Source organism: Periplaneta americana, chromosome 2, assembly GCF_040183065.1.
Source record: "Periplaneta americana isolate PAMFEO1 chromosome 2, P.americana_PAMFEO1_priV1, whole genome shotgun sequence".
Lineage (NCBI taxonomy): Eukaryota > Metazoa > Arthropoda > Insecta > Blattodea > Blattidae > Periplaneta > Periplaneta americana.
In genome coordinates, this window is record NC_091118.1 from 91,835,419 (window position 1) to 91,856,950 (window position 21,532).

The window sequence follows — 21,532 nt, forward strand, 5'->3', positions numbered from 1 at the left end:
GAAGTGAAAATGGTTTGTGTTACAATAATGATATTGATAGAAGATAAAAATATCTAATCGATCTACTAGATCCGTTTTGCTTGACGGCATACTCAACTAAAACGAAACACGTACGAAGATGTAGGAATTAAATATTTCACCGAATTATCTATAATATTCCCTGATAAAGCACAATGTGGCAAAATTGAAAAGGAAAATAATAATTATCATAATTGTCATCACAACCAAACAGACACTTGGGACAGAATGGCCTGTTCCGTGTCTCAAAACTGGTCTTCTACCTTCATTCAAGTCTTTCGATAGCTCTTCTTCCTATATGTCTGTATTGCAATGTCATATTCTGTAATAATCTGTAACTCTCCCTTTTGTTTTCAAATGATTTTTCCATTTAAACCTATGTTAGCGAATATTGTTCATTATGTTAGTTCATTGCTCATACGTGAAAATATTATGCTTATTTTTATATGGATGAAATTACTAATACAGAATGTCGAACAACGAACTAATAAGAATTAAAAGAAATAATTGTCCTTGAGACATTCAGAGTAAACATGAGTCTGATTGTTGTATTCCTGAAATATCTAACGTGGGATACAGGGCGTACGTCTACAACTAAATTTTTATGGACACAAAACAAGACGAACAAAGTCTTCTTGACTTTGTTCGCCTTGTTTTGTGTCCATAAAAATTAAGCTAATATTCTTTGTATCATACATAAGATTTATTATGGACAAGGAGAGTAGGCCTAGACTAAGTTATTTTTTTTAATATAATTATTTTCTCCTGTCTGTCGCAATCTGCTAATTTTACATTTTATTAAAGTAAAAGCTCTTAGTCCACTGTTGTGGCTGAGGGGTTAGCGAGTCGAACCCAGCGGGCCCGGGTTCGATTCCCTGTTGGGACGAGTTGCTTGGGTGAGGTTTTTTCTGTTTTTTTTTCCTCACTCCTATGGATGATTATCAGGTAACTTTATCAGGCGATTGGAACCCTACTCATCTTCGCCACTTCCTTTCCTCCCCTATCATCCTTTCATTCATCATCCTGTTACTTCTGATTTTCAGATCGCTCTACAGGCGGCCCTCCGAAGCTTCTGGCTCTCTCGACCGGCCTCCGTGGATTGTATTCAAGTGATGATGGATAGCTTCTGCAACGGAACCCGGGGCAGACCTTCTCGGGGGAGGACTTCCGCCTCGGACCGTTAAGGGAGCCTTGGTGGGGGGGTTGTTGAAGTAGGAGTGGTACATGGACTTTGTTGGCTGTAGGGACCGATCGTTAAGGGGGTCAAGTGGTTAGGTCAGTGCGCGTAGAGGATCGGTGGGCACGCAACTCATCCCATATAGGGGGGTGTACAATAGACCTCTGGTCGTAGTGCGTGGGATCCCTTCCTCCTAACAAGGAAAAAAAAATCCTCTTATAATAATTTCACCCGAAGAATGTGCTTCGCGAAACTAGCTAATAGATTGTATTCAAAGTGAACTCGTGTTTGGTCTGCTACATATCCCGTAAGATAAGTGCTGCTTAAAGACTCTGTGGGCTGGGTATTCCAGATTATTTCGGATTCTTCTATTGTCGTTCTATACATAACTTTACGTTCCTTTAGTCGTTTCCAGTTTCGAAAGGCAAGTTTCCTTCATCATTTCGTGTAAATAATAACTGCAGTTGTTAGAACGATTATGTGGGGGAAATTGGGAGGAAGATATATTTAGAATGGTATAAATGATATTGCTTCTTTGCAAGGGTAATATCTGTACGAGTCACTTCGGGGTAGTTCCAATAGAATGAAGAAACTACTGTAAGATAATTTTGGAATGTAGAAGAGGAGGAGCACACAAAGATGTAAACAGTCTGATATTAAACAATTGTGCATAAAACAGTTTCGAGAGCTTAGTGGTCTTACAAAACAAAAAGTAATGAATAATGTTTTGAAACTTCTCCGCGTCTTGTTCACCTGTCAGAAATGAGAATTAAATCGTGAACTCAGTTTTTCATTCACAAGTCGAGATTCGAGTGGCAACTGCTTCAATGTTTCTTGACAACTCGACCAAGACACCGTCAATCTTCTTCCGTCCCATTATGCCGTTAGACGTTTGGTTCATCTCGTTCCACCCAGATACTCCAGCAACATTTATCTCTACACATTCTCTTCAATTCAATAATTGTTCTCTCCTTCTTATGTGTCATTCTTTCTATTTTTTATTTATTGGGTTATTTTACGACTCTGTATCAACATCTCAGATTATTTAGCGTCTGAATGGAATGAAGGTGATAATGCCGATGAAACGAGTCCAAGGTCCAGCACCGATATTTGCCCAGCATTTGCTCATATTGGGTTGAGGGAAAACCCGGAAGAAACCTCAACCGGGTAACTACTCCCGACCGGGATTCGAACTTGGACCATCTGGTTTCGCGATTTTCCTCTTTCTATTCTTTCCTCAATTTACATTTCCATTACCTGCTTGGGTTTCCTTTCTCCTATAACTATGCCCAAACCACTTCAGTTGTCGTTCATCAATAACCTTAATTAATGACTTCTTTTGATTTACCTCCTCTCTTATCCTCTCATTTCTAATTCGATCCCATCTGGTATTCTCCACAGTTCTTCTTAGATATTTCATTCTGTCAGTTTACTCCGATACTTGTCATGCAGTGCCGAGCTTTCAGTTCCATACAGATCTATAGATACAATAACTGATTTATATATCTGCATTTTTGTCTTGAAGCTAATCTCTCTTTTCCATCTATAATGCTAAATATCTCATAATGCCGATATTGCTCTCCTTCCACGATTGAGTACCTCTTAACCAAAAGAAGTAATCCACTTAATTAGGGAAAAATTAAGTTTCTCTTTTTGTGAAAAAAAAAAAAAAAACAAGTATAACCGTATGCCATTTCTTATTATCATTAATTATTTATTTCATTATTCTTCTGTTTATTTAGTTACTCTATTTATTTATTCGTTCATTCATTTATTCATCCATCACAGCCCATCCATCCATCATCCATTTTTTTTACAATGGCGGATTTAAAGCTATAGGGCCTTCTCTTACACTTCACAAAGTCACAAAATATACAAGCTTGAAATTAAACGAAAATTGAGAAGAAGAAATAAACTAGCAAATGAAAAATAATAACGAAATTGTGACAATATAAAATAAAAATAATACCACAGTACAGGATGATAATATAGGCTACAACATAAGTACCGGTAAATTAATTAATATAAGTAGTTAAGAAGGAAAATATAAGGAAGAATATAACAAATGGAATACATTAAAGTAATAAAGGACGAAATTTAAATAAAAACTAAAATACAAAACGCTGTGATGATAAAATTAATCTGGTTATCAAGGGAGTGTAGTGATGGCGAAAAATACGTACTGTGTATTATTTATAAAACTACGGCAGAGACAAAGATACAATTGAAGGGAAACCGAATTGAAGTGGAATTGAAGGGTTCAGAGCCATAGTGGGCCAAACGCCATTTACGAAAACTGTAGAAAACAAGGGTTAAAATGAAGCTATCACCATAATTTAATGGAAACATATATCAAGTAATATTATACACATTCAAACTAAATTATATTAAACTATGGTATTTACTTACGTTTAACCCTTGCTTTCTCCGTTTTTAATAAATGGCGCTTGGCCCACTATGGCCCTGAACCCTTCAATTTTAATACGAGTTAAATTTCTTCAGAGATACATTCAGGCATTTGATTTTGTGCCTTAGGAGACTCATGTATTGGTAGTGGTAGTACTTTATTTAAGGACGTTTTCAATTGCAGGGAATATTCAGCGTCGAATTAAAGATGAGTGAGAAATGACGTACAAATTTTTCTTGAAATCGAGTATAAGGGACAGGGTTCTTTTACGTGTCATAAATACATGCCCGGAACTCCTGGTTTTACTTCCCTCTGGAGAAAGCCGTGCTAAGGATTCTATGGTCCTTCAAAGTCCATCGTCTTGATCCAGGTCCACGAACCTGGGACTCGATGAGTCGTATGGCGACCGCAACACACCGTTGGCGACAAGAATAGTGGGTAAGTCGATAATAGAATGTGTAATCTCTGATATCGAAAAAATTGAACTGTACACGGAAAAAGGATGGATAGAGTTGTAGGAACATTCAGTATCATATGTAATTATTGTAAGAAGCTTAGAAGGCAGACCGGACCTAGCTGGTACGTAAACACAGAAACAAAGCAAATACAGTGTCATTCTACGAGTATAAGAGTGTATAGTATACGTTCACGTATAGGAAGAAAAGACACGTTGTTATCAGAGACCAGCCTGAAACGTGTCACATGTACTGCAAGTGTCACGGCGTAGATATCCAAATAATATGTTAAATCTGGTGTTGAAAATCTTTCTTTAGTATTCACAAGACACATTGGAACGTCCTTGTTAAATATACATTTCATAATTTTTTTATGTTGAGATTGTCGGGAAGATATATTCGATCATTTTTCGACTGGCCATAATGGCTTTTCCATGCCTTGAATGATTTAATGTGGTTAAGCACACTTTCGAAGACATTATCAGATTTGTTGTTGTGATGATTATGATGTTTGCCTCGTTGATCTTTAGGTGGCATACCTGTAGACTTGAGAGAGTTCTGTAGTACCTGAACGCGCGTGTAAGAGATCCCTGATTTCAAACACACTGGTATTTCGTCCATGTTGTTAGATTTTAACACTCTTACCTTATAAGAATACTTCCTATAATGTAATTTACTTGCTGCAAAGGAATATTTCAGAAGTTTTCCTCGTAAAAGGAGCCTATAATTTCAACAGTCAATGAACTTTTGTTTTTATATGTGAATTTATTTTTTTATTAATGTACAGTTACCCTTAAAAAGAATGAGACGATTCTTGGTCGTCGGAAGTTAAAGTTCTACAGCGCGGTCAGTCGATATCGACGTAACGATACATAACATGAGAAAAAGTACAAGAATTGTTACAAGGACCACAACAAGGACAAGGACCAGAATAAGGATCACGAAGAAGACTGCCATTTAAGGCCAGGATTTCACAACATAGCTCGAGTCACAAAATATCATTGCTTCACTGTACCGAATGGCAAATGCCTGCTAAGGGATCTACATTCTGGACTGCTGCTGTCACTCTCTTGTCTCGGTAGCTCATATAGTAGCGTATTGGTTCCGCTGTATAACCGAAACGTCTCGTGTTCGATCCCGGGTAAAACTTCTTTTTATTGAGGTGTAATTAATTTGTTCAGAGTTCCTCGACTGTCTAATTTGTCGAAAAATATGGAATAATTTATGCCCAATTTCTGGGTTTTACAAGTTGGCTGAACCTCGTCAAAAAAAAATAAAACTTACTTGGAAGTTAAAAGTATTCTTCCTCTAACAAAAATCATAAGAAACAAAAACAGACCTGTTAACTTAAAATATTTTCCACATGCCATCAGCTTCTATTACAGATCTAAGTCGATCCGGCATGGATGTCACGAGATTGTGGAATAAGTTCTGATCCCCGGCGAGATCTTCCCAGGTGTCAACAACTTGATCCCACAATTCGTCTCGATTTCGAGGGCGTCGGTGGGCATAGGGACTATCCTTCTCTTTTTCAATTCCACCCATAAATTTTCGATGACATTCAAATCAGGTGACTGTGGAGGCCAATTAATGATTTCGATCTCGGGTCTCCTTTGAAACCATCTTTGAATGCTTGCAGCATAGTGCACAGGATGGCTATCCTGCTGGAAGAGCAATGTTCCTTCGGGAAAACGTTCTCGGGCGGAGGGAAGGAATATATTTTCCAGAATGTGCTCGTAAGTTCCCACATTAAATCGGTCATAGATGCTTCTATAACGCCAGGTCCATCGTAAGACATCCACCCCCAACACGATATGCTAAAGCGCCCCGATCTTTCACGTCGGTGCACATAGCGCTGGTCATGTCGGAGACCATCCTCACGATAGACACGAACAGGACCTTCGTAATCACTCGAGATGATTGTTTCGTCGGAGAAAATTACATTTCTCCAATCGAAATCCACTCGATTGGTAGCGAAGGCAAGACGGTCGACAGCTTGTGCTTCCCCCAATATTTCCATTTGCGCAGCCCTCCGGCTCCTAATACCGCGGTTCCTCAACCTGCTGATCACAGTCTGTGAAGAGCCGGGAAAGTTAGATACTGCTCTTATTTCGTTAGCAGCCAGAAAGGGATCCTGTCGAACTGTCTCGAATAAGAGAGCATCATCTTCCAATGAAGAAATCCGCGGACGCCCAGGAATAGGGCGATTTTCGAACTCCCCTAAATTTTGGTAACAATCACCCACCTCGCGGCTGTACTTCCAGGAACACCGACCAAACGGCCAGCAGATCTAGCCCCATATCCAGCCTCAACTACAGTTATAACTCGCTGTCTCATGTCACGTCGGTTCGCCATTACGATGAGAAATGAGGGATGACGATAATACTTTAGTGTAGACAATGACTATTTAACGTGATATAGAATTATTGAATTAGGAGGCATCTTGCATAGTAAGAGTTAATAAATCAACCCTAAATTAAATATCTAAATAACAGGATATAACAGGAAGTCCAACTGTTGCGAAACTAATCAAATTAAATCTAAGCTGAAGTAGCACAGCCATTGATAAATGTTTTGTACACAGAATTAGACTGAATTCCTATTCGACAGAACCTATAATCAATGGCTTGTCTGAACATGATAAACAAATCCTAAGTGTTTCCAATGTCACTGAACAATTTCAAAATATTAATTTAAAAACTAAGAAAGGATCGTAAATGTTGTATCTAATGATTATTTACATTTATGTCTACAAAATGAATCTTGGAAAAACGTATATAATACTGGTACTACTGATATTAAGAGTTAATGTATTGCATTTTTCACTTAATTTCATAATCACTGCAGTGGATTTTCTCCACTCAATGTTGTGAAAAAAATTCAAAAGTAAAAACATGTAGATAACGCAGGGACTCAAAATCTCATGTATTAAAAAGAAGAATCTATATGTAATGAGTTGCAATGTAATGATCCTCATGTTCTTAAATACTGCAAGGAGTACAGTGTAATTTATCAAAAATTATGAAAGAGGGAAATAGAATATATTTGAATAGAAAAGTACAAAATTCAGATAATGCAATTAAATCTATTCGGAATATTATTAAATTTAAACTTGTAGATATCCTAAGAAAGAAAATATTTTTTCACTAAAACCAATGATTATAAAGTAGAGGATCCCAAATCTATTGCAAATTCTTTTAACGTATTATAGTATATAGTACAGAAATATTGACAACTTAAACATTCAAGATTTTGCAAAAGATACTGCAATTGGTTACTTAACAGATGCATTTAATAATTAGTATTAATATATGTAATTAGTCAATAACTGCAACAGTGCTTTTCCATTCAATCATAACATGAATAAAATTGAATGCATACTAAATTAAACACTATTGGAAACACGTAGATAAAATAGTTAAAATTAACTGAAGGTGTGAGAATGAAATAATCTAAGCCATACTTTTAACAAAAATTGTTTTGTGCGAGTGCATTTCTTACACATATGGGAAAGCTATTAATAAAATATTGTAATAATTACTCAACAAATTACATAGCCCAAGGACTCTAAACCTTTGTAAAAGTTTGTCTATTATTATATATATTTTTATAGTTTCATTTTAATTGTTAGTTTTTAATATATATGCATTTACATTGTATATGTGTGTGTATAAATGCATTCATTAGATTAACGTTTATAATATTATAACTTGTAATTTTGTATTGTTTGTGATCATTAACACTTAATCTCAGAACTTTTTAAAACTCTATTTCAACGTTACTTAGCTATTTCAACGTTATTTAGACAAAAAAAATCGTTGTATAGACTAAGAATCGAACTCGCACTCTTCTACACAACACGCAGAAGTCTTACCGTCTGAGCTATTGAAACGACATGAAAGCGTTCCTTTCTGTGCGGAGTGTCGATCTAGTCATGAAGGTCCATTGTCGATTTAACTACACGATTTATGTATATATTTATCTTTTATTTACGTAATATTATCATATTTTTTGCAGTTTTTGAAGTGAATTTCGGAACGATGCTAGTAACAAACCAAATAGCCTGAATTTAAGTAACTTAATATTCGTTACCTTGTGTATCGGTGCTGTGGTCTCCGATCATGCGCAGTGTCTTACATCTGAGACTTAGGAATATTCAATCGTCTCATCCTTTTCCAGGGAAACTGTACCTAGTGCCTCTTTATTACATTATGCATTTATTATATCAAAGCACCTAGAACATATTCATATTATTTTCCTTAAGAATGTATGCTCATTGAAGGCTTGATTTAAATAGGTATTAGGCTATATTATAAAAATTAAGTTGGTTTTCTTCTTTAATTCGGTCATTCATTCTCTTGTCTTATATGTTACATTACTCTAATAGTTATTAAGTTTAATTAATAGCTATCGTAAATTATATGCATTAAATAACATAGACCCTATGATTACATCATAAGAAAGTACTCATGCATTGCAAACTCTTTGCTCTTTACTGCGAGTTACTACAAGAGTAGGAGGGTAGTAGAGTGGGGGACAACTTCTTGGTTGTCGCTCCTTCCTCCGCGCAAGAAAAGCACAAGGAACATCATTTTTAGTAGGTTATTTTACGACGCTTTATCAACATCTAGGTTATTTAGCTTCTGAATGAAATGAAGGTGATAATGCTGGTGAAATGAGTCCGGGGTCCAACACCGAAAGTTACCCAGCATTTTCTCATATGGGGTTGAGGGGAAAACCCCGGAAAAAACCTCAACCAGGTAACTTACCCCAACCGGGAATCGAACCCGGGCCACCTGGTTTCGCGGCCAGACGCGCTAGCCGTTACTCCACAGGTGTGGACACACAAGGAACATCATGCACTCGATTGCTTATTCATCCTTCTTGCCGTGTAGTCCTCATTTGGATTCGTTTAAGTTAATTTTATAAAAATGAGGATTACTAATATTGTAATTTATTTAGGAGAGAAAACATTGAAATAAATTTATCGGTTAAAATGGGCTCTGACATGTGTACCCACTTGCCAAAAGTTACATTACTCGATGTAATTACACAGATGATTCTGCAGTACAGGCGCACGACGGTGGTGCAACGCCCTTGTTATTAACTATGCCTAGGCGTGACGAAACGGATGATCCAGTGCAATCCCAGCGCCGCGCTGCGCCGTGAGAACCTAGGTGTGGCGCGGCACTGTCGTTGCTCAGCTTGTTGCCTGTTTCCTTCTCTGAATGTCTGTAGGGTTTTGAAACTTTTCTCTGGTATAACTAAGAAATATCTCCTGAATTATGTACAGTCAACGTTACATAATTCATTTTATGAACCTTTGACTTCTATACGAAAATTATCGATAAATTTTCACGCCGGTTGTCCGGATATTTTTTGGACAAAGACGAATTGCATGAGGCTCCCTCGTCGTACTTCGATCTAAAAATTTTTCATCACAATTTGTAGTCATTCTCAGCATGGGTAGTTATTACCCTTAGGCTTTCACATCTTTGAAAGACCCTATTGAATTCTCTTTTTGTACTTTGGAAAGAAATTTTACTCATCGTAAGTCGACTTTGCAGACTCTTCTTTCTTCACTTTCCCTTTCAGAGGAAGCTAGACTAATGGCTTTTATATTCCCTTATTGTACCAATAACTCGGTTCCTACCTACAGAATATTGCAACCGCTACAGTAGGCTATTGAAAACTATAGGAATGTCGAGAAGAAACAGTAATTTTCTACTTGTGACTGGCTGACAGACTCAATGACGTTCACAGAATGAATGATCTGTGTACCAACAGAAATATTAGGCTATTGACAGAATGGCTTGTTTACTGACAGAATGACTTGTTGACTGACGGAATGACTTGTTACTGATAGAATGGCTTGTTTATTGACAGAATAACTTGTTGACTGACAGAATGACTTGTTACTGACAGAATGGCTTGTTTATTGACAGAATGACTTTTTTACTGACATAATGACTTGTTGACTGACAGAATGACTTGTTACTGACAGAATGGCTTGTTTACTGATAGAATGACTTTTTACTGACAAATGACTTGTTTACTGACAGAATGACTTGTTGACTGACAGAATGACTTGACTGATAGAATGACTTGACTGACAGAATGACTTGACTGACAGAATGACGTTTACTGACAATGAATTGTTGACTGACATAATGACTTGTTGACTGACAGAATGACTTGTTGACTGATAGAATGACTTGTTGACTGATAGAATGACTTGTTACTGACAGAATGGCTTGTTTACTGACAGAATAACTTTTTTACTGACATAATGACTTGTTGACTGACAGAATGACTTGTTGACTGACAGAATGACTTGTTGACTGACAGAATGACTTGTTGACTGACAGAATGACTTGTTGACTGACAGAATGACTTGTTGACTGACAGAATGACTTGTTGACTGACAGAATGACTTGTTGACTGACAATGAATTGTTGACTGACAGAATGACTTTTTGACTGATAGTGATTGATGACGACTTAATCTTTACTGACGACTGACTCAATCAATGCAGGCAAATGATTTGCTGATTGAATGATTTGCTGATTTACTGAATGATTTGCTGATTTACTGAATGATTTGCTGATTGATTAATTAACTTTCTGACTCACTGAATGAATTGATTGACTGATTGAGTACTTTCCAAAATGAAGGAATGACTTTCTCACTGATGGAATGATTTGCTGATTGAGGAATGACTTGCTGACTGATTGACACAATGTCTTGCTGACTGACTGACTGTCTTGCTGATTGGCGAAATAACTTGCTGACTGACGGAGTGACTTCTTAACTATATGACCGCCCGTGTGGCTTGTTGAACGACCGAATAGCTTCTTGGCGGATCGAGTGACCTGTTGACGGACCAAGGGACGTATTGGCCGACAGAGTGACAGTTTAACTGACGACGGAGGGGTGCTTTGACCGACGGTTTGACCTACTAGGTGACTTTTTGACCGATTGAATGAAACCGACGCTAAATATCCTCGTAAATAATACAGCGTCAGATTTTGATTTTAAATAAGTAGATTATACTTTATAAAATGTCGTAAGGTCGTACAATTTAAATACAGTTCCGCTGTGAAGCAATTATTAGCTCTGTTTTCCTGAAGATAGCACTATAGAACGGGATCATTTCCGTGGTTCATTACGATTTTGTTTAGAGCCGCGAGGTTTGTTGCTTTAGAAGTAGCAAACAAGTAATGATCCGTGACAAATGAACCATCACTGGACTGTGTCGCAACGAGAAGGAAGCTCATTGCATGTGCATCAATTACGTGAGCATATTTAGCTGAAGATTCATGAGTTCACTTTAGCGAATTTATTACACAAGATAGCAAATTTTCTTGTTCTGCAGGTAAACCCCCACTTTCGCTGAGCAACTTCTGCTTGAGAGCCGAGATTATGGAGCCAATTTATCAGTGTGATGACTGATGACATAGGCGAAAGGGGGAGGGATATTCATGACACGCTCAGAACGAGTTTGTTCTCGAATTAGACCTCGTAATTGGAAGTAGGTTGATTTCAGAACCATTAAGGATTACTACTGTTCTATTAAATGCTTTAAAATCTTTAGCCTAATAGTAAGTTCACGAAACGTGGAGAAACTGTCGTAAAGTCAGATCAACACGATGGTGGTTGTCCACATAAGGTCAACGCAGGACATCTCACTAATAACAAACAGACGTGGACGCTCTTCTAGTCGAAAGAGGACGAATGGTAAGATTTCTTACAATAGGCCTATTAAAAACAAACTTTTATTTTTATTTCGAGAGTCCGGCTATTATCTAGCATCGATTACACAGCAATCATCCGTCTTCAGATCAGAGTATTATATATTTCCAGGTTCTGTCCTAAGTTATCCCCTCCGAGATTCTTTTAAATTAATAAATGTTAATTCTGATTTTATTTAATAGTCTGTACCTCTAATTAGGAGACTATAATGAGAAATAAAAATTTATCGCCATGCTTGTCACCATTTTATTAATAATTTACCCACGTAGGAAGACAGAATTACTATGGGATTTATTAATACGAGTAAAACCTAGGGTAACGGAATATTTAATTATCGAAACAAAATCATTATCCAGAAATGTCATTATATGAATAAAAAAAAAACAAAAAATAAATGAAAACTCTTAGCTAACGTATATCAAGAAGCCGGACAAGATTGCCCACTGTCATAGAGTTTGTTAAATATAGTATTATTATATTATCGAAGTAATTGAAAGTGGAATAGGGTTTAACACAATATTTTGTAATTTACGAGCCCTTATAGTAAGATCGGAATATGAAATTCAGGTGGTGGTGGTGGTGGTGGTGGTGGTGGTGGTGGTGGTGGTGGTGGTGGTGGTGGTGATTAGGACGATGATATGAGCTCAGATAATCCTGTAGGGTAAGGGTTTCCTACTAGTGTAGGGATGGCTCAAGTTTTCTCATATGGTGAGCCAGGCCATAAGACAACTTAAGTCTAGTTTTGCTCTCTCACACACACATGCTTAAACTTAAATCTATATGCATTCTGATCATTGTCAGACCTTTGGTTTAACTAAAAACTTCTGAAATATAAACCTTGCTACAATTTTCAGTCTTTTACTTTCCCTAACACTACCTAAAGCTGCAACTCTGAGCAGCTACAACTTTTCCATTGTCTGTTCTTTCGTTTCTCCAGCAACAATTAAACCATAAACCTTTTGCATCAATTCCTTTTTCCTATTGTCAGGCTCCTGTTTTTAATAGCTCCTCCTAAAACTGAACACCGTCTACATCTACAACTGTCTGTATTTTGTTTAATTTACACTTCAATATAAACTCTTAGATATCTACAATTTTCACATATGTTTAATAAACCAAACAAGTTATTTTATTTTACCAGTTTTCAAATTGCAGTGCATATTGTGTTGTATTTACACCAGGACTGGGCAGCAAGAGCGGATTCTACTCTCTCACGGGGAGCCATTTGATTTCTCTTCATCCCCTTTCTTCCCAGCCGAACACCGCGCAGCGTTGATTCAGTGACGGATGAATATTAAGCGTCCCCGTTTAGAGACTGGATCCGCTCTCGATGCCCAGCCCTGATCTACAAGTTTTTATGAATACATGAAGAATGTCTTCGCCAAGTTGGTAACCAAGTTGACATCCAACTTTGAATTATTGAATTGCATTTTGAAGACCTAACACTAGGGTCAAAAATAAAATGTTGAATTGCAAAAGAAAAAACTATAGGTTCTACAGAAAACTAACTTCAGCATACTCAAATTAGGTTAGAACAAGCCCTGATATAAATGCAACAAAAATGTTGTTCCCCAGTGTAATCTTTGAAGTTAAGGCTGAAAGCCCATTAGCTTTTTCACAAATAAATTCGATTTAAGACTTCATGGCAATAATAAGGTCATTAGGCAACAAGTATTTAGTGTGTTCAGTGATTTAACAGATAACACTTCATTTTCTCTCTAAAAATGAAGTGACTGGTCTTCCGAAGTCTTTATGTACTTCACAGCAGAAATTACGTTAGTCCTGAAGCTATACAATTTTAGAGTAATACTTTATATAAAAATGATCAGGAGTAAATAAGTTTATATTAATATTTAAACATAGATAAACTGTAATATTAAGAAATATTTTCTTAAACTGTACTTGAGTTAAGCTGTTAAAGTTTTCTTAATTATATAATTAAATAACAATGAGACATACATTAAAACGAGAAAATTCGATCACCTTTCTTAAAAAATAACGAATACGAGAAGATAATAAAACATTGAAACATTTTGATGCCTTAACAAACTTGTTTATTGCGGTTCAGGAAAATTAACTCGTCCGCTATGTCTCCTTTTGTTTGTCTTCTATGCTTTTTAATTGCTGTGCCTCCTTAAAAAAACGCGTTATGACAGCATTTAAGTAAAACGGAAGGATCACAGCGGGAAGTAATATAAGTGCAATACAGTTTTACGAATATTAATAGTTAATTCCACTTCAATGCTTCGAAAATTCAGGTCCACTGGCTATAACGCTGTCGGTTACGTTATCCAATTTCAGGACGTTATGGATCATAACACAAACAATCCATCCCGTACCATCCTGTTGGATTTCTTTATCACAAAATTTATATTTGGCTTCAGAGGGACTAGTTTCTTGGAAGTATTCACAAATCCACTATCTCTTCCTTATTCCATCCGTGAAGTAACTTAGTTATTGATTATAATTTGCGATATAGAAGAAAAAGAGCCAGAAACAACTCAGAAGATACTTATTTTCTTTATAAATTAATGGTGTTTATCATAAAATTCTTGAAATAAATCTTTGTTAGAATGATTAAACATATCTTAATCAAAAACAATCCTTCAAAAAGATTGTAAATGATATCTCTTCGCCTTGAAATCTGTAACTTAGTAAAATGCTAATAAAGAGAGAAATTGAGTTCACTTTAGTCAGATCTTTCAGTTCGATAACAGTACCGGTACGGTACCAGAAATATTGGCAGCAAGTAAATCTTGAAAAAGAAAAATACTGCTTACATACTGCGAAATCTCTTAGAGTGAGCAATAGCGACGCAGGCAATTCTCGGTACTCATCCATATTAAATAGGTGATCCTTACTTGAATATTAGTGCATGATATTACCTACAAGTGTCAAGAAACTGTCAAGGCGTGTTCAATAAATATATCAACAGTGTCACATGTATGCAGAGAAGTACAAAAAGCGGAAACACAGGTGCTAAGAAACTGTTCGTCTCGCCTAGAAAGCATATTAATATACCTAAAAGAGTGACGAATTTAAATGACTTCAAAAACACACCATTGGCTTTTCCTCTGAAATTGTAAACATCAATTTAAAGGTATGATTTATTAATACATTATTTATTATTGTATTGCACTGTTTTGTTATTGAGAACGGATCCTATTTTCAATACGGCCGCCTATCCCTCCGGCCAGACGAGTTCGGTGGAGCATGCGTAACCCGCTCTGTAGGTTTGACAATGTCGCGCTTGCACGTTATTGGCTCTCGCGAAACGTCAGGAGATTTGGACCGCACTGTAGGTATAATGTAACAGGAAGTATCCAGATATGTTGCTGTTATAGAGAAAGTCTCGACAGAATGGGTAGGACGGTTCATCCACAGCGATATCGCTGTCACCGACCAGACCAATACTGAGCATGTGATTGATTAATTGTTAATCATTCTCACGTTAGTACGAAGGAAATCGGCAGGCTATTCAATATAAACCGGTCTTCAGCATCTTGAATGCTGCACTGAAGGAAAAACTAAGAGCAACGACATCAAGAGCAGCGTGAGCAGGATCGTAGATGACTATAAAAGAGATCTACTACCTAGTAGAACAATATCCTCGTATGTGTTATTCACATGCGGAAGTAGTATGTTCCACAACACCGGCAACGTGAGGCAAAACAAATGCAGCGACGTGAATATTCTTGATTTGGCTACTCTTTACGAGGGCTGGACCCGGCACGGGTACGCCCTGTCATAGTTGACTGACAGGTGGGCCATCATGCCTCATCCTCTGAGAGACAGATCCCATCTGAATACGAGTAGCGTAATAAGCTCCAGGGTTCGGAGCCCCTAGCACCTCCTATATCAGCATTGGAAACCCGTACTACCCTCAGAACTTCACCTCAGCCTATTTTTACTATTGCATATGGTAAATGAAATGAGGAGAGTGGAGGGTGAATAAAGAGAAATGAGAGTAGCCCGAGAAGAACCTTCTGCAGCGTCTGCTTGTCTACTACAAATTTTTCAAGACCTGAACTGCGATCGAAGAACATGGAAGACCAGCACTTGAGTTAGTACAGACGCGGTGACGTAAACTCTCATTGGATGCGGGAGTTTGATTTCCAGGTTCAGTAAGGCTGCAACGAATGGGATGGTATACTCGGTGACCACCATATAAGATCGTTCTTTTATGACCATGCACTCACTGGAAATCACCACGTCTCTTTCTGCAGCATGTACTACGACGCTCCTGGATTACATGCCGTGGCAGGTGAGACTCATCGTGATGTGGTATCGATTTATTTATTGATAAAAACAGTCGTAGTGTCACAGATACATAGACAAAGTCAAAATAAAAACAAGATAAATAAACAAACTAAAAATTTTATATCAACACTAGTTTCCATAAATTCCTGTATATCATAAAAAGGGTTTTTGATTAGCCAGTCACGAATAACACACCTAAATCTATTACAATTAAGTATGTGCAATATAAGCAAGTTCATTAAACATAGACAATGCAATTCATGTAAACTATTGTTTAGACTTTGCTAATCTAACCCTAGGGGCCACAAGGTGGTATTATGTCTTGTACCATAATGATGAGTCTCACTATGTGAATAATAACTCTTTAAACTTGACGTAACTTTAATCAAACAATGGAAAATATACAAATTCACAGCAGTTAAAATTATTTCAGAAATTAACAAAGGTCTGCAGTGAGCATCAAAATCAGAATCGGTCAAAATGCGTATTACCTTTTTATGTAAAAGAAGCACTTGATCAATTTTCTGACAATTTCCCCACAAATAAACACCATAAATAATAATACTATTAAAAAAAGCAAAGACGAAGAGGCCCCCTCACTCGACTATTGCGTCAGAAACCACTTCGATGCAGCCTTCTCAGAATAGTGTATCATAATGTAGAATAGGGTAATAGCCTGACCATTACTGTCACCAGACCTAACCCTATTAGACTTTTGATTTTGGGGATACAATAAGATTGCAATTTTGTGAATGGTTGTAAGCGTACCGTGGCTTAGTAAACAATGCTGATGCCAGTTCAGTTCAGGCACTGGCACCAAGGACATCACAGATGGTAAGAGATGTCTGTCAAGCGAACGTCTTTAAATTACAACAAAAACTGCAAGTTATTAGTCTAATTGAAAATGGCGAAAACTTTAAACGTATCGAAAGTAATTACAATATAGTGTTCCCGCTATTTATAATGTCGCTGTCTGCTGAGTTAAAATTTCCACTGTAGCTTTAAAGACAAGCTGGAATAAATTACTTCTATATCGAGGGCATCAAGGGCGTATCAACAAAACTGCAAGCTTACATTAGATTCTTTTTAAATATGGAATAATTTTTCCTATCCTTGTCTAGTTAAAATGGTACTCTCTTTGATTCTTCCTCATGTCCATTGTAATTCTCAAACGATTGTTTTCAAACATAAATAGGTTACATTAAAATATTTCAATAACGCTGCATTTGTTGATACGCCATCTTGGTATGATGCTCTCGATATGAAATCGAAAGGGCTACTTTTAATAAACAAACCTGGTGTAAAATTCATCAGCGATTATGCTGCTGTCACGACTCTTATCAGAGCTCTTTGTAAAATACTATTTCTTTTCCATTAAAAACAGAATAAAACTACAAGTTTGTTAGTGTAAAATATTACACCTCATTAGGAAAGCTGTATATATGATATATGAAGATGTAATTTGTGTTTAACATTAAAGCAAACATTACATTATAGTTACAACCAGACTTACGATCAGGAACACTTTAGCAATCAACGTACGCACAACTTGACTATACAGTTCCTTGAACATAGTAGACAGACATACTATGAATGTAAACAACGACGTCAATGTGTTTCCTTATATTCTACTGTTAATAGTACAATCTAGTGGTAGTACAAAGTGAAGTAGGATACATACCTCAAATGTTTTCATGTCCCTCGGCAACGTTGAAGTCGTTAGCGTTACAATGAACAACCATATAGTACATACTTGCAACTAATTCGAAAAAAAACTGTTCACTATGAATTGAAAATGCGCTGTGACTTCGTTTCGTAGGGAGTGACAGAAGAATACTATGCCTCTGATAACGAACTGGATTGTACACTGACGCACAAGTAAACAAAACTCAATGCGTTACCTCACTCCATCTACTGTATACTCCGTTGCACTGTAACTTCACTTCATTCTTAAGTTGTCTCGGATCCTAAGCCTGGTTATAACACTGCGTACTTACTTGTACTATCGGGCTTATGGGTATTTTCCAAGTGCTCCTACATCACTGCGATCTTAGTGAACAAAAAGAGGGGGTTCTTTCTGAGAAGGATTTGATACAGAATTGGAGTTGTACTGTACCTAAATAATAATAGGAATACTGGGAGCGGAACCCCAGAAGCACAGGGGACGCTTCATCGTAGCTTGCCATATAAACAGGCAATGCTGAAGATACTTCAAATTTGCGTCAACAAGCATGACTGTCAGTTCAAGTCTGTCTTATAAACGTGTTTATGGACGAAATATAAATATAATTGATTAATAAATGACTTTTGCCCCATTTTATAGTTTAGGTATTCACACAAATTAACATTCCCAACTACAATTCTTACTCCAGCAAAGAATTAGTAAGTAATACCTGAATTTGTTACGCAAACGGTCGGGGTTCAAGTTCCGGTGTGGTATGGAATTTTTCAGGCAAAAAATTCGTACTGACACTTGTGACAAACAAGGTGTTTTTTTTTTTTTTTTTTTTTTTTTTTTTAGGGTTCTCCAGTTTCCCCATATTAGGTGTCGACACCATTCCGTTCTGCTCCCTATTCCGTCATTTCATAGCATTATCCGAAAGCCAGAGGGGGCTAATCTAAAGGACGAATGCTGTTGCCTGTTCGAAAACTGGGTACGCCGAAAACCTTAATTTAGTCAGCCGGTATGGGTTAGGAACGTATTCGGCCAGAATTTTAATTGAACATAAAATATAGTATAATTTGGTACTTTTATGAATTTTATTTTGAATGTAGTGTCATTTCCCATTCGGAAAATAGTCCTAATAAATGCCACTCGAGAATCTGAGCATTCTAGATAAACTATCTTTTTGCTACGTACTGTACCTCGAGAATTTACCAGTAATCTCAGATCGTCTTATGGTATTATCTATGATAACTTTTATGAAGCACCCGTTGTGTAGCAGCAATGTAAATTGAATGAGTAGTATGTTATGGGAAAATAAAGTAGCGTATTACAGTCCAGTATTATGAATACGAGGACAGGTGTAATAATATGCCAACAGGGCGGTTTCCAAATTCTGCTTATTTCTTTTCATATATCGTATATATTTTATTACGTCATAGGCCTATCTCTGCGCTTTATAGAGAAAATAGCTACGAGGAAGTAGCATGTAGAATAGAGAATACTTTGATTTATTTTTGCATTTTCTTTCGTTATTGTTTCATTATTGCGGTGTCATATCGTTCACTCTTCGAATACCTCTTATACTTATTTCTGGCTGATACATCTATTATCAGTAGGGAGATGCAGTTTAGTAAGTATACCATCATGTTAAGTAACCTGGACTATATGAAACCGGGTAGAGTCCTTAGCCTTGTAGTGATATGTGTAAACAAATCGGACATTGACAGATACAGGCTGCTTCAGAAGAAGTTAAACCTGACTGAAGAACACACTGGAATACAGTAGGATGTGAAATATGGTATGATATGGTTTATTCTCACACTAATCTCTCTAGTCTCTCACAACTTTTACACTACCAGACGTTTAAGACCGATGCATATTCATCATTTCATTGTTCATCCTATGTCCTCCGTGTCCATTCACTACTTACTATAGTTCTACGTTTATTATCTAACTCTTCTTACCTTCTAATTCTATCTTTATTTCCTATTCATAACAGAACATAACAATTTCCTTTACTACTCCGTAGGCCTATTCCTACAGTCCCTATTTATTTACAATTACACTGCAGTCATGTTCTTTTAGTTGGTTATTTAACGTCGATGTAACAACTGCGAGGTTATTTAGCGTCGATGAGGTTGGTGATAGTGAGATGGTATTTGGCGAGATGAGGCCGAGGATTCGCCATAGATTACCTGGCATTCACCTTACGGTTGGGGAAAATCTCGGAAAAGCCACAACCAGGTAATCAGCCCGAGCGGGAATCGAACCCGCGCCCGAGCGCACACTCATGTTACTGTACTATATAATACATAGTAATCTTAGTTAAGCCTTGGTTTCTCTGAACCGACGCATGCGACGTGCGAGGTGCGAGGCCCGGCTCGCACAAATCTGAACTACATGAGAGATAGTGAGTGGTTTCTATGCTGCGAGGTGCGCGATCTGCGGAGGTTCGCAGAGAGACCTCGCAGCGTCGTCTCGGACCGAATCGCGCAGCCGGATTTGTGCGACGCGTGAACTGCGAGGCCTCAGCAAATTGCTTTGGATCTAGAGGGACGAAAAAATAGTGGGTGGTAAAGAAAAGTTGTAAATTCACATTTTTTCACTCCTTAAATTTAAAGGAATTTACAACTTTTCGATGATTGGTTCTATCTCCCTATTCAGGTGAGAAAAGGAGGTGAGAAGGGTAGCCTACATGTCGGAGTCGTTACAAACACCTGTTCTACTTGACTAACCAACAATAGATTGCAAAGAGCGGAATATAAAATACGTAAGAAATGAAAAACGAACCTGAGGGTTCACAAGAACGGATATATGATGAAAGTACTAACGTATCTAGAAAAAAATTGAAATTAGATAGTCTAGGTAGAGTAGGCTATAAAAAGACAGTCTACTAATCGGAAATACGGTGCATGTAGCAGTAAAATCGTATTCATTCACTGACAGTGTTCTTCCAAACTGCAGATCTTTCACTAAAAATCTAGCATTATTCAATCTTCCATATTTTCTGCCTTCCTCTTAGTCTACACATAGGTTTCAGATATCTTATGTTGTGTATCATCTGGTAATTACTTCTGCTCCGAACTTCTTTTCCCGTTCACAATTTCTTCCAGTGCATCTTTCAGTAGGTAGCTTCTTCTCAGCCTGACCCAACTAATCTGTTATCTGTTTACACTTTACAGCTTTTTAAATGATTCCAGTACTCATTATTATTTTCAGGTGTAGATTCTAATTTAGTGGCTTTCTTTTGAAAACGTGCTTCAAATTTTCTTCTTTCTCTTCGTTCTTCTGTTTACCTATATCCAATTTCGTCACAAGAAAAATATTAGAATTAGATACATATAGCTTTGACAAATAGTCTAATGAAGATATCACTGTCTTCTCCACTAGCAATGCAGGATAATTTTGGCTTATTATTTTAAAAATAGCAAGACGGCGAAATCCATTGAACATAACAAGCGCTCAGCAACTGATTCACGCGAACTTTCAGCATGAGAAACCATAAGCTTCTCAGCGTCATTGCGAAAATGGTACGCAGCCGGGGTTGGTTTTTCTGAACCGACGCATGCGAGGTGCGAGATGCGAGGCCCGCATCGCACAAATCCGGACTACAGTAGAGATAGTGAGTAGTTTCTATAGCTGCGAGATGTGCGGTCTGCGCAGCGTCGCAGAGAGATCTCGCTGCGTTGTCTCGGACAGATTCGTCCGGCCGAATTTGTGCGAGGCGCGCACTGCGCGGCTTCAGCAAATAGCTTTGCATCTAGAGGGAAGAAACAATGGTGGGTTGTATAGGAGAG